Here is a 16165-nt window from a genome sequence, read left to right on the forward strand (position 1 = left end):
ATCTGTACCATAAAAGCTGGGATTTTCTTAGGGTAAGACCATTTGGGGGAGAGGGTTGCAGATTTCATGTCACTTTTTAGAGGAGCAGAAAATAAATATGCTGGTCCTGGTCTGGCCACCTTCAGTTGGAAATAAATATTCTGAAACTCAAAGTCAAAGACCGTCTCTTCTGATATTTGTGCAAATTAGAAAAAAAATGGCTAAATAAAAAATGCTACTAAGTAAATATCACTATGTTCCCAAAGAAGATCACACCTTTACATACTTATCAGATTCATTTTTTGTTTTTTGTTTGTTTGGCCTCACCTCAATATTTTCGTCTGCACGATTTTTCAAACTCCATACAGCGTTATCGTTCGGGTCATACTTCCCTTTCTCTACAAAGTGTAAAGAAGCGTAGCCAGATGTCACCACTGTTTCGGAGTTTGCACGATTTTTGTCAATCTACGTCATACCGGAAGTGAAACTTACATCAACTCTTGACAATTGTGACTTGTGAAGGAATGACCAGTGGGAACGCATCTTGACCAGTTTCCAGTGTTAAATACAGATAGATATGAAAGCATCGTTAAGGAGAACGAAGAAAAGGTACATATAGAGATATTTTATTGCCACTTTTCAATTATTGCATGCACAGGGGCTTGTTTAGTGGGTCAGACAAGGTTGACAGTAAACAGGTAAAACATCGTCTGACCCACTTATACAGTCCGAGATTACTCTGACGTCCAACGGCTGTTTTGCCAGACAAGCTGGGGCTGTGGGACGTCAGAGCTCGTCCCATATCAAAAAGTGGAAATGTCAAAACTGTTTAAATATGGAAACTTAAAGATGGCAGGTAGGTGAAACTCACATAAATGAAAAGATAAATGAAAAATGAACAGATTGATGCCCGATTTATATAATTCATATATATAATTCCAAGGTTGTCAGTCAGCACCAGAAGTAGCTGCGGAACCGTAGCTCTTAGGTCCTTATGTTATTTTTTGACTATTTGCGGACAACATAAGGACCTAAGAGCTACGGTTCTGCAGCTACACCAGAAGCAAATAAGCGCATCTATTTGGGTGGACAAATATCCACTTTTTGATACGGATGAGCTTTGACGTCCCACGGCCCCAGCTTGTCTGGCAAAACAGACGCTGGACGTCAGAGTAATCTCGGACTAGACCCACTAAACAAGCCTCTGTGTTTCATGCAGTTAAAATCCATTTATAACAACTTGCCCCAATGGAAAATCGACCCACTGGTTCACCAACTCATCTAGTCCGAGATTACTTTACTTGTCCAACCTTCTAACACATCGCCCCTCTCTTGAACTTGTTTTCCAACTCGCCCCACTTATGAAAAAGTGAAAAAATGCGATTGCAAATAGGTTTGACAACTCATTACTAAACGGGTTACTTAAGGATTATGTACCCTTGTGTTGATTCAATGTTAAACATATGGAAATTTTATAGAAAATCCACAGCCTTCATCCTTGTACAATGTTGTAATGATTATCTCATATTTGGCAACTTTAGGACTGATAGATTATTGCATGCAGCATGTGCAGTGCTAGCATTTATTTTCTTAAAACAAGTTTATTAAAGTAGTTATTGGTTAAAACAAATGTAAGTCATGTAAATATGGACCAGGGTGCGCTCAACTTTGTGACTCAGCACAAGCGGTTTTGGAATTTACCATGTTTACAGGTTGCTTAAATCTTTTTGCAAAAAAATAAACACAAGGAAATCATAGAAAAGCAAGTGAGTAATCTACATGTATGTTTCAAATTTTATAACAACAATCTCTGTGGATTTTCTATAAAAATCTTGGGCACAAAGTCCTCTTTTTTATGTAAATGCAATGAAACAGTAAATAATAATGCTTAATGCATCAAGTTTCTCCTGGGTATATGTACAAACTGACCTATCTCTAGCATGTCTAGTATGCATTATATCTGTAGTTTTTATACAATTAAAGTTTAAAAAGTTTGTACAAAAAAGGCTACAGAAAGAGTCATACAGTGTAAACCTTAAAAGATTCATCATCACGAACGGACAAAAGTGGCTGTATTCTCTGTTTTAAAATGGTTTTACACCTCAAAAACTCTTCTGTGTACATTTGTACATACTTACCTGTGCAGCTTGGAAAGTTTTACCATGTTTAAGACCTGGCATCCATTAGATATTTGAAAGTCAAAATGAAAGTTAAATGCATAATATTTTGTGTTTCAAAAAGAATGAAGTTTGAAATATAAAAAAAAAGTGACATGGCATGGTATGATTACCAATGAGACTCTTCTCGGACAAGAGACCAAATGGCACAGAAATTAGAAAGTATAGGTCACTGTAAGGCATTCAACAATGAGAACGAGTGTTCAAGTTTGGTTGCTTCTGCAGACTAGAAATTGATTTATTTGTGCTTACAATGATTTATAGGTTCCTCCTGTAGACCCTTTAACAAAATTTGCTGTTTTCTCCTCCAAATTTACTATCAGTAAAACATTGTACAAGCTATATAAAAAATGTAAAAAGAAGATGTGGTATGATTGCTGTTTAGACAACTGTCCACAAGAGATTAAAATGACACAGACATTAACAACTATATAATAGGTCACCTATTAAAAATCTGGAAAATCTTAAGGCATACATGTATACATGTATATATATTATTACAAACCACACATGCCCTATAACATGTATATAATAGATATATAAATAAAATTAAAATGTGTTTATTTTTTTTAGAAAATTAAAAACTGAAACCCAGCAATTTTATTATTTTGATATTTGATTTCTACTAGGATTCACAAGAAATGAAACATTTGGCAAATTGCCCCAGAACTGGAACGGCATGAAAGGCTAAACATGCTAAAGGAGTAAAATGAAGTTCACAAGAAATAAGAATTCAGACATGTGCTGCAGCTAGAAACACTGAAACAGATATATGACATGTGTACATGGTGTAAGTACAAATGTATTTATCAATAAAAATTATCAGTGTTCCCAAAGTTGGGACTGAAGGTGAAGGTTTACTGCTTATCCTGCTACATTTTTGTACCTTTAATAAATGTTTAGAAGAAAAATTGCTTACTCTTTATCATGTTTATGTTAATAACTTTATAATAAATTTGCTTTGAATAAAGAATCTTGATTTTGTAATTTGCTTTAATTAGTCTCCTACCGATGAAGTTGATGGGGACTTAAGGTTTGCACTCCATCTGTCTGTCTGTCAATTCATCAGTCAGGCAAATCAGTTTTCCACACCTTTTTACTTTGTTCTTGAAGATATTGATTTAATGTTTGTTATAAAGTTTTATCATGACAAGTTAAAGATCAACTTTGAATGGTAGTCCAGAGTTATGGTCCCAAAAAAAATTTTGATATCTACATGATCTATAATATTATTAGTTAGGGTGAAAATACCATGATTACCAAACAATGTTGGGACATTTTTCCTGACGTACATTGTATTAATGCATTACTACTATATGACATGAACAACAAACTACAATATATATGTATAGCAATTGCAAAATTTCTTCTGAACTAGCTTATTCAGTAAAGTGAATGAGTTCCAGCTAGCAAAAACATGTAGTACATGTATGCACTGGAAGTTTTATCCCTGAGATTAATGAAATTGTTTTTGTACATGTACACAAAATATATATATTTATTGTGAAAGAAATGAAACTTTTCCACAGAAATATTATAGTATCCTCTTGGTCAAAGTACATGTACATGTATTTATAATAAACATTATTTATACAGGGTTCTCACTAAGGCGAGTCCATGAGTCCTGGACTCATCAAAATCTGTCTGGACTCACCATTTTCAAAACTGGTGAGTCCACAGATGCATCAAGATTGAAATATTTTGTATAAACTGAACACAGTTAAACACAAATATCATCATATTATAGCAAAAGTTTAAAAGTGATCTGAATTTAAAGTCATTTCATTGCTCTGTTAGGAAATGGAGACTAAAATATTACATTATATTGCAATAAAATATTTTCTTCTTTCTGTTGGACTCATCATTGCTAAAAATGACGAGTCCCTGGACTCGCCTTCAAAAATCCTTAGCGAGAACCCTGTTTATACATGTACATGTATTGATAAGTAATGCAAAACATTTGTTTCCAATGTCAACAACATACATGCCATATTAGTATGCATGATCACATGAATTAGTAATCATTTTTTTATTTCAGGGGAAATATTTTGCATATAAAATTTAGAGAATGAATCAATTGGGATAGGACATATATCTTATTTACTAGAAAGTGTTTCCTGGCATTCCTGAGGAACTTGAGGGCTGTTTGTTTAAGGTATTAAGACTTAACTATTAAAATATATAGCAGGTATAGATAATGTATATACATGCCCCTTGAAAACATTCATTATATGGAAAATTGCCTTATGAGTGGTCTAATGTGTACAATTCTTACCAGATTTTTGTTAAGCCTGCAACTTTTGTTGCAGAAAGCTTAGCTCGACATAGGGATAGTGATCTGGTGGTGTTGGCAGTGGCAGCTAACTTCTTAAAAGCTTTAAATTTTAGAGGGTGGAAGACTTGGATGCTTCATACTTTGTATATAGATGACTTATATTATGAAGTTTCCATCAGTCACATGTCCAATGTCCTTGACTTATTTTCATGGTTCAGTGACTACTTGAAAAAAAAGTTAAGATTTTTGTTGTCATGTTAAAATTCTCTCTTATTATATGTAATAGGATATATCTATATTTGGTATGAGTGTAACTTGCAATGGCCTCATGCATGTCAGACAGTTTTCACTTGACCTCACTCCGAGTGCACCTCATATCATGGATCAGTGAACAAGGTTAAGTTTTGGTGGTCAAATCCATATCTCAGATACTATAAGCAATAGGTGTTGTATGTTCAATTTATGGAAGGACTGTATGTTGTACATGTCTAACTGGCAGGTGTCATCTGACCTTGATCCCATTTTCATGGTTCAATGGTTATAATTAAGTTTTGTGTTTTGGTCTGTTTTTCTTATACTGTATGCAAAAGGTCTACTTTATTTTGGGTATGGAATGATTGTAAGGTGTACATGTCTAGCTGGCAGGTGTCATCTGACCTTGACCTCATTTTCATGGTTCAGTGGTCAAAGTTAAGTTTTTGAATTTTGGTCTGTTTTTCTTATACTGTATGCAATAGGTCTACTATATTTGGTATACAATGGTATATGGAATGATTGTACTTAAAGGTGTACATGTCTAGCTGGCAGGTGTCATCTGACCTTGACCTCATTTTTATGGTTCAGTGGTCAAAGGTAATTTTTGAAGTTTTGCTATTTTTTTTACTGGTATGGTCAACTAATTATATGGTGTATGGAAATATTGTATGAACAATATGTTAGTCGCACAGGTTTTATTTGACCTTGACCTCATTTTCTGTTTCATTGGTAAATGTTAAGTTGTTGTGACAGTTGTAATAAATCTTTATATTTAGGACTAATCTATCAACATAATATCAATTATTTATAGTAAAAAAAAAAAATGTAAAAAAACGAGACATTTAAGTGTGTGCACTCTTGTTATGAAATTTGTTAATTTTTATGTCATCCATATCTTAGACAAGTTTGAAAATCATTGCAGATCAAATATTTTTAAAAGAATTGTTTCCTTGAATGTCCCAAATATAAAAAAAAAGATGTGGTATGATTGCCAATGAAACAACCCTCCACAAGAGACCAAATGACAAAGAAATTAACAACTATCATCATGATCATGACTATAGTTAACTGTACAACATTCAACAATAAGCAAAGCCCAAACCACATTGTCAGCTATAAAAGGCCCTGAAATGATAAATGTAAAACAATTCAAATTAGAAAACAAGCCACCTAATTTACAAATGATTTATGTACAAAAATTAACTAAAAAAAAAAAATTTAACACATCAACAAACATTAACCGTTAAATAACAGGCTCCTGACTTGGGACAGGCAGCCGCACAAACATACAGAATGTGTGGGGTGGGTTCAACATGTTAGGGAGATCAAACCCTCCTTCTAACCTGGGACAGTGGTGTTACAGTACAACTATGACAACATAAGAACAAATATTCTATAAAACTCAGTTGAAAAAGGATCAATTCATCAAATGATATAAACAGTCATACAACACAGAGTAGACGGGCTGAGTACTTGTATATTTATCCAAACAACAACAAAAAAAACACCAAGTGCACATCTGAGAGTACTCACAGTTACTGTCAGCTAGTTCAAAGCCACTATCATCTAATTAAAATTCATGCATCGACTAATTATCAATCAGTACACATCCAACATCCAATGGATTTAGTGTAAAAAAGTCATAAATAGTCAGAGAAAAATATGACTTTGTGCAATGCTAAGATACAGGTAAAGACAGATTATAGATCTATGAATCTATATGTATATATAACAGTAATATTTAGTTTGCTTTTGATTTACTGATAACAAAATCAATAATTATACCAGGAAAAATAATATTCAATGATCAAAGTTGGTTTCCAATCTCTAACTTTAGTTTTAAATAACTTAACTAAATGTTATGAAACATAAACAGAATGCTTATCATATTGACACAAAACATGTGTCAAGATTGATTATTGGTGGTGTCATTTTAACTGTTTAAGAGTTATGCCCTTTACAAATTGAAAAACTGCTAAAATTTCAGTTTCTGTTTTTCTAACCTAAGTTAGCTTCAACCAAAAGTAACGAAACTTGTAAACATTTCTTATTACTGCAAAAAAAAGAGGAAAATTTAATTTGGGTGTTGTCACTTTTAATGATCTAGAATTTAAATGTTTTCTGATTTTTTTACATAGATTAGACTGTTGGTTTTCCCTTTTGAATGGTTTTACACTAGTCATTTTTGGGGTCCTTTATAGCCTACTGTTCTCTGTGAGCTAAGGCTCTATGATGAAGCCCATACTTTGACCTATAATATTTTTTTCTTTTTCAAATTGTGAATTGGAGTGAGAATTGTCTCATTAGCACTCATACCACATCCTTTTGTAATATATCTATATTATGACCCTTTAAAAAATGGAAAAAATGCTGAGTTTTTCCTTTCAGTTCACTAACTTGAGTTTGCCCTACAAAATGATATAAAACTTATACACCATACTTATAACCACAAAACTCGGATCAAATACAAATTTGGGGAGCATCACATTTACATGCTCTTCAGTTATGTCCCTTTATAACTTTATATGATATTTGTGTCACATGAACACATTCACCATTGAGTTATTGCCCTTGTATTTAAGAGATAAGATATGTGCAACATGGCGTCATTGGAACTCATTTATTGAGTAGTTGCCCTTGTATTTAATAGATAAGATATATGTGAAACATGGGGGACATTGGAACTCATTTATTGAGTTATTGCCCTTGTATTTAATAGATGCATGTAAGATATGTGCAACTCTGTTCTTTTATCGATTTTCAATTTTGCTTTAGTTCAGTTATGCAAAGATACTACAGTGTAATACTATATGTTGGAATACATATCAAGAACAGATAATACACAAGTCTATAAGTAGATATTGTTGTAAATTTTTTTTAAAGCTGAAATTATTATTAAACAAACTCATAGATGCCATGTAAATTAATATTTTATTTCAATCTATATTTACAGATAAGAAAACAACTTCAGCATGCAAGAAAGAAGATCCATGTGTCCATAGTTTGGAATCAAATATTTGACATTAATTTAATTCATTTTTGTTGCTTATACAATTCTATTTATTTGAAAATTAAAGTTGACTAAAACATAACTGAAATATTTGTCATCTGTAAATATTTGTAAAGAGTGAGAAACATTTATATTGATATAGCTTTGAAAACAGATTTTACAACTTAACTTAAAAGTCATGGAAGTGTTAATATATTTTCGATAAAGATCATTACTAGTTTAAATGCAAGAACCACTGTATCAGGTTAGGGTGAAGGTTGGTGCCAGATAAAACGTTTAAACCCAGTGCATTTGTTTGCACCTTTCCTAGGTCAAGAACCTGATGTTCAGTGGGCTTATTATGTGTGTTTAATAATTGTTTCTCAATTTTTATATATCTTAAACCATTGATTTTCCTGTCTGAAAGAGGTTAGACTGGTAATTTTTTAGGCCCTTTATTACCTGCTGACTGTTTGGTATGAGCCTAGGCTTTGTTGAAGGCTGTACTTTGACTTATAGGTAATGATTTACCGTGTATAGACCTCTCTACCAAGAAGTTTGTTTATCATGCATACATATAATATATGTGTTTTTTATCCAATGCAATCATGGGTTTGAACGTTGTTTTTAATTTTGAATTGTTTATATTAAGATCCATTTTGTACATCTATTGATCTGGATTTTTTTGCAATCAATGCAAGCAGGGTTTAAGATCATTCATTGGTGGACCTGCTAGAATGCTAGTCAAATGCAGTTGTTAAAATATACTTTTCATTTTTTTGGCGATTGAAAATGTTGTTTGTGCTGTACTTAGACCCCTCTTCCAAGAAATTTATTTATGCACACATATAAAATCGCAGTCATAGGTCTGAAGGTTATATTCATTTAAGGCTTGTATATATAATATTATCGCTATTTTGTGGATTTTTCCTTTGATCTTTTTTGTGATAATTTTTCATATCATGCTACTCGCTTGAGATGGAAAATTATCACTAGAAACTAAGGAGCCACGTGGCTGTTGCTAATGAAATTGACATGAAATTGTCAATGTTGTCATAGGTAAAATAGCGATAAACAGATTAACATTGGTCATCTCAACTCGATTGAATTTCTCCCTTTCGCCGTGACTTGCTCAAGCGAGAAAATCAATCTCGTTGAGATAACCAACGATAATCTATAATGAATGATGCTTGGACAAAATATGATAAAGCTGATGGGACATGGTTTGTGTTTTAAAGCCAGAAGCAAATACCTGCATATCAGAATAAGAATATGTCAATGTGATTAATTGGTTGGTTAACATTTGCAGTTGCAAATGTCTCATGTCTGTTTAGAAGCAAATTAAATTAATAATATATGTTATTGGGAAGTTCTTAATAAAAGCTGTCTTGGATGAATGTCAAGGAAATTTAAAATGCCACTGAAAAATGAGGTTTTAGTGAAAAGGGACAGCCATTTTGCCTTGCAAAAGGCCACCTAAGGAATTCCTTATGTTACAAGGGATCTTAACATGCAGAGGGTGTCACTGTCTCTACACAAGTAATCAAATGAAACATCCCCATTCTTGCTGCTTACTTGTATATCCTGCACAGTCAAATGGATGACTCACTTGGCGATGGTTTTACTGCTGGTACAAAGAAGACCAAGAGTGACCATACTTCTATTCTCAAAGTCACTAATGGAGGTTCAATGGGATATGATCATGGTCTAGGACCAATGTTTTCTAGAGATATTAACTGTAAATGGGTTATTTGTGGAGCAACATCAAATTATCACTTCAGCAAAGTATACAAAATTCAATCCTCCATGACGTGTTTTGACCCAGAACATCAGGGGAACTTTAGAATTTTAGTTTTTCCTTAAAAAAAAATTAATCCGGAAGCATTGTTGATCTCAGAAGAAGTGAAAAATCATCAAATTAATTGTAAAAAATTACAATGTCATAAAAAAAGTTCTTGCCATTATTCACGGGAATTATATTCTTTCAGTTAGCTGTCTTCCAACAAAATATATTTTGCAAATAAAAACGGTTTTTATGTGTTTAAAATATATTTTAAGAGCCACTGTTATTTTTTTGTTTTAATGTCTTCAAGACATGAACATTTTTTTCCAAGACGTCTTGGATGAGAGGATACAATTTTTGAAGTTTCCAAAATGTCTTGAAGATACATGTCTTAAGACATATATTCCATGTCTCAAGACACATCTTAAATGGTTTCATGTCTTAAGACATATGCTCTATGTCTCAAGACATGAGGTGTATGTCTCAAGACTGTCTCGAGACGTCTCAAGACAATGAGGTTCATTTGCTATGTACAGTTTTCAACAATGAGCAAAGTCCATACCGCGACTTTGTTCGTTATTATTTTGCAGATTGCATGATGGGAATTGTTATATTATTTGTGTGTTTTTCTCTGTGATGAATGTTCTTGCGTGTCGTTGTGCCGTATTTTGTTTATGTAGAGCTGTCATTTTAGCGATATAATTGTGTTTAACTTTGACATAAATCTGGAGGTTTTGCACGCCATTAAACTAGGTTCAACCCACCTTGTTTTTCTTTAAATATACTGTACCAAGTCAGGTATATGACAGTTGTTAACAAATAATCAGTTATCATATTGTCCATGCAATTATTTGAAAGTTTTGAATTACAAACGGTATTTCGTAAAGTTAAGAGAGACATCTCGTTATTGATATCCAGAGTGTATTGAATATGAATACGAGGTGAGAAAGATACTATGAGGGTCGGTTATAAACAAACCTTTATACGACAAAAAGACATAATTTCAGCCTCCAAATTGTGTACTTTCCAATTCTAGGTAGCAACATTTCATTAGCGCATGCATACGGATAATAAATCTCCCAATTGAAACGATATTCTCGCGCTTTTATTTTCTATCATGATTTCCTTGATGTAGTGTTGTTGCTCACAAGGAATGTTTCCCCTTCCTTTTTCCGACGTAGTCGGTATAGTTTCGGTTTGTGCACTTTGAACTTCACTATGGCAACAGACTACGCATTCTCGAAAATCCTTTCTGTGATTGGACAAAATGCTGTCATGGTTGGTGATTTGGTTGTGTTTGAAAACACGTCTCGAAAATTATATCGTGATGGAAAACAAGTGAAAAACTATAAATATTTGAACTAGATCTTACAAAGATTTATATTTTTATTAAAATAATTGTTTCTCCAATAGCTCTTTGCATCCATGACAACTGTTTATTCGGGACTATTATATACTTATATAATTTTTAATGCAAACCTTGTTGCACGAACGTACATGACTTTTAGAACTCACCTACGCATGTGAGATTTCCGCAGGGTTTAGGTGAATGTAAACAGAAAGATGCTACTTATACTGCCAATAGTTTCTAGCTTTGTTAACCATGAATTAAGTTTAATGTAAACAGTTTTTATTTGCACTAGATTTTTCGACAAATAATTTTTTTAGGTGTCATCACAATATTCTTATATCTTATTGCCTTTCTAATATAACCAGACTAAGTAAAGAATTTCTTGTAGTTACATTCAGATGGAGATTTTACTAAAGAGGTCCTGCGTCATTAAGTCATTGTGCTTCTGAAGGTTATCGAAATGATAGTTTTAAACATATACTCAAATTTAAATACGTCGGATATCTTTTTTCAAGATAGTTCTTGTTATGAATGTGACCTACTTCTTCTTCTTCCAGGTAAGGAACCGGATTCATTGCTGAATGTCAATGGTTCCGCGCGAAAACTTTACGCAGTGTCGGGCAACACAGAAAGATTTCTCTTGGCTATTTTACAAATTACATTTAAAACGTTGGCAAAAAAATATACAATTAAAATTATTTTTACAACTGGTTTTACTACTTCCTTTCAGAGCATGCCTTCAGGGCAGCTCTGAATCCCTCAACGGTGTTGGTCGCTGTAACTGTTGTTGGTAGGTTGTTCCAGTCCCTGATTGTCCTCGGGAAGAAAGATTGGCCGTAGGTGTCTGTACTTGTTCTTTCTTGGAAGAAGCGGTTTTTACCTCTGGTCCGGTTATCATTCGGGGTCAAATATTGGTGACGGTCTATATCTTTAAGTTCATGATGGATCTTGAATAGCATGCACAATCTATTTGCTTTCCTCCGTTCTTCGAGGCTTTCCCACTTTAGATTTTAACCATATTTTTGACACAGCCAGGTGTTCGGTCTGTGTAGTTGTTATTCACAAATCGTGCAGCTCTTTTCTGAACCTGTTCAATTGCCTTGATTTTATTTTGGGCGGTTGGGTCCCATACTGTGCTTGCATATTCCACTGCAGGTCCTACCATAGACACATATGCAGCTGCCTTTACAGGTTTTGTACAGCCATTGAGGTTTCTACGTATAAACCCCAACGTTCTGTTTCCTTTGCCTACTGTATTGTCTATGTGTTTATCCCATGTTAGGTTGTTGCTGATGGTTACTCCAAGATATTTAATTGCTTCCTCTGTGTCTAGAGTATGACCATGAAGATGGTACGATGTTTGTATTTTTGGGAGATATTCCAATGACATGGCATTTTTTGGCATTAAAACTCATCTGCCATTTGTTTTCCCAGTCTTCCAATGCTGTTAAGTCCTTTTGAAGAAGTTCACTGTCAGCTTGGTTGGTGATGGTACGAAAGAGAAGGCTGTCATCCGCGAACAATTTGGTCTCTGATGTAGATGCTGTTTCTGGCATGTCATTAATGTAGGCCAGGAACAGTAATGGACCAAGGACTGTGCATTGGGGTACACCAGAGAGTACTGGTACTTGTGAAGAGACGGCACCCTCTAATATCACGCTCTGCTTTCTGTTATGTAGGAAGGAGCGAATCCATTTATTGGTTTTGGGGTTGACGCCGTAGTATTCTAACTTGTGTAGGAGGCGGTGATGTGGTACCTTGTCAAATGCTTTTGCAAAGTCAAGCAGGATGATGTCTACTTGGCCGCTACTTTTTAATTTCGATGCAAATGTCGTTGATGGTTACGATTAGTTGGGATTTGCATGATCGTCTTTTGCGGAATCCGTGTTGTGCATCAGTTAGTATTTTATTTTTGTCAAAGTGGTCCATGATGTTGCTATGTACAATATGTTCTAAGACCTTACATGTGATGGAAGTTAGAGATACTGGTCTGTAGTTAGATGCTAGGTGCCTTTCGTCTTTCTTAAAAAGTGGAACTACGTTGGCATCTTTCCAATCTTGCGGGACTTCACCAGTGTTCAATGATGTTTGATATAGGTCTGTGAGTATAGGAGCAAGTTGTTCTGCTGCTGCTTTCAGTATAAAGGCTGGTATTGAATCGGGACCAGTAGCTTTATGCGGTTTCAGGTTTTTTAATAATTTGTGGACCCCGTTGGTACTAATTTTTATGTCCTTCATGGTGGAGTATGAACTTTTTCCTTTATCTGGAAAGTTATTTAGGTTTTCTTTGGTAAATACTGACTGGAATTGGTCGTTTAAAATGTCAGCTTTACTCTTGTTGTCACTTTGCAGAAATCCCATTTTGTTTTTTAGCGGTGCTACTCCTGTCCATTCCTGACCTTTGCTCTTGATATAAGACCAGAATTTCTTTGCATTATCTCTATAGTCTGAACTGACCTCTTCCATATACTTCTTGTTGGCTTGCCGGACCTCCCACTGCACTTCTTGTTGTAGTCTTTTATACCTATCCTTGTCTCTTTTCTTTTTAGTTTTTCTCGCCTTCTTGTGTGCTTTCTGCTTTTCTACTTAATTAGACTCTTTATCGGTTTGTAATAAGATGAGCAACACGACCGTTGCCACATGTTGAGCAGGATCTGATCTCCCTTCCGGGGTATCTGATATCATCCTCAGTTTTTGGAGGGGTTCGTGTTGCTTTTTGTGTATTATTATTTGTCTTTTTATCTTTTTAATTTTTAGCCATGGCGTTGTCAGTTTATTTTCGATTTATGAGTTTTACTGTTCCTTTAGTGTCTTTCGCACATCTTTTCTGTCTAATTGTATTTGTCCTAATAATCCATCAATCAATTTAATTGAGGTCTGGAGATGGTATATCAGTAACTGCTAGTTGTCCTTTGTTTATTTATGTATCATTGTTATTTTGTTTAGTTTACTAAAGTAATTTATTACCTATTCTGACATCAGACTCGGACTTCGGACTCAGACTTCTTTGAACTAAGTTTTACTCTGCGCATTGTTGTGTATTTGTTTTTTCTACATTGGCTAGAGGTATCGGGGAAGGGTTGAGATCTAAAAAAAGACGTGTAACCCCGCCACATTTTTGCGCCAGTTCAAAGTCAGAAGCCTCATGACTTTGTTAATCTTGTTTGATTTTAAGTGTTTTTTTTATATACATCTCGGAATTTAGTATGACGTCCTAAATCACTAAATGCGTATGCATCTTTGTTTCGTGGCCAGCTGAAGTACGCCTCCGCATGTGGGAATTTGACACTTTTTTAGTTGCATCACCGAATTACACTTCCCATGTCTACATTTGCACGATCGGTTGAGGACAGATCAATATACCATATCTATAAATAAAGAGAAATCACCCAGCTATTATTTCGTGTTAATCTTGAAATGCATTTTTTACTATAAATATTTCATATGCAATTTGTAGTAAAATATCTGAATAAAGATGTTTCTACATTTCAAATACTTTTGATATAATCTCATGAAACATAATCATTGTATCGAACTCCCTATATGGTTTTAACTGCAAAATGCAACTCGATAGGGTCATTTGTGGAGCCAATTTCGAAATGTTCCACCATTTTCAAAAATAACATAAAACGCATAAAAACCGCCATGATTACTAGAGACGTTAAATTGAATTATACGTATTTTTAAAAGAATTAATGTGTATGCTATTTTCTTTAAATTGAAGTGTTTTGGAATAAATGAGCACCCAGGTAATCCCACATTCAAAGTCATATAAGTTGACTAGAATGATATTTTGATGAATTTTAAGTGCTTCATGGCTTCAAAGAACATTAGAGTCATCAGGGAATCTCCGTTCTTACTACCTCGTCTGTATTGGATACCTAAGCTACACAGAAGCTCCATACACACAAAGGTACACCAACGGCTCATCTGTATGTTCTACAAAGGGACTGTCCATTAGATTAAAAAAAATCTCTCTGCAGTAAAGAAGGGTTTTCAGAAATACTGTGAAACTGTTTTACTCACTTAGTGGTATTAACCATATGCATGATATGTGAATTCTAAAATCAAATCATCCTAATTTTCGGACTTATACTTAAATCGTGACATGAGCGGTCAGCTCAGTACCAGAATCCCTGACATATGAAACGATTTAATTTTAAAATAAATAATTTACCCCCACCTTAGTGGCAATGTACCAACTTTACCAGGATATAAGATATATTTGACAACTCATTTGGTATACAAACACTTTCAGATGCTGTCCAAACTTGACTAAACGCCACTGGTGTCTGAGCAGAAAGACGATAAAAAAAGATTATGTTAGAGAGCGTCTCGACCTTTCAAAAAAAAAGTAAAACGGAAGAAAACAAACTCTTGTTGATAAATATTCCGTCTCAGTTTCATAGATAAAACATAGCCACAGACGTTGTTCATCATCTTGATAATATACTATATTATTCTTTTTATTTTGGGCTTTGTGAATTAGTGACCTTCACTGTTGGGTAATATTTAGGTTATATCATTTGACAAGTCTTGGTACTTATACATCACGACATTTATGTTTATGTATTTTTTGCTTATTTGATTCTTTAGTCATTTTGTTTTTCTTTTAAAGTGATAAAGATTTAAATACAATTGACTGAATTTTTACCTTTTCATCTATTTTGTCAGAAGTTTTTATGGCAGTTGATTTTCATTCGTGTTTTAGCTTTTGATTTTTCCTTAGAGTTCGGAGTTTTAGGTTTTTGTACTTGTTTTATACGTCCTTGAAAAAACATCTTGAAAATGGCCGCCATATTGGATATTTCCTGTTTATATCATCAAACCCTAACTTCTTCTGAGAATACTAACGAACAAGCTGAATTATAGATCTTGGTATGGATTTTATTAGTATTGATTTCATAAGTGAAAGCAAAATAAAATTGATGCCACCTTATTGTCATTAGCAATCATTGGCAGATGTCTACCAGATATTAAATGACAAGGATATAGATGATATATTCTACGAGAGAATACTTGACATAATACATTTCTTTGAATTTAAAAAGTTACGTTTAAAAATAAAGATATATGCAGTCGTTTGTTGGAGGCGACAGATTCTAGAGAGATACCAATCTTGTCGATGAAAAGTGAATAACGAAAAAAACCAAAAACGCCCTTCAAGTAACCAGAGATTTATATTAAAATAAACGCTGCGTGAACTATAAGTTTATCAAGTTAAACAAACCAGGCTTCAAATTGTACCCAACTTAGATAATTGAAACTGTTGTATATAACGATTATACTGTTTTCCTTTATCTTTAACAATACGATTTCATAGATTTAACGACGGCATGTTAATTGTTCAACATTC

General features: G+C 33.9%; 1 long non-coding RNA gene across 1 annotated transcript; it reads left to right on the top strand.

The window, feature by feature from the left end:
* Positions 1-431: 431 nt before the first annotated feature.
* Positions 432-7778, top strand: LOC134728089 (uncharacterized). The gene is made up of 4 exons (XR_010108767.1): positions 432-588; positions 2786-2946; positions 4195-4311; positions 7640-7778. It is a non-coding gene; the product is annotated as an uncharacterized LOC134728089 (long non-coding RNA).
* The last annotated feature ends 8387 nt before the right edge of the window (positions 7779-16165 follow it).

Source organism: Mytilus trossulus, chromosome 8 (genome assembly GCF_036588685.1).
Source record: "Mytilus trossulus isolate FHL-02 chromosome 8, PNRI_Mtr1.1.1.hap1, whole genome shotgun sequence".
Classification (NCBI taxonomy): Eukaryota; Metazoa; Mollusca; class Bivalvia; order Mytilida; family Mytilidae; genus Mytilus; species Mytilus trossulus.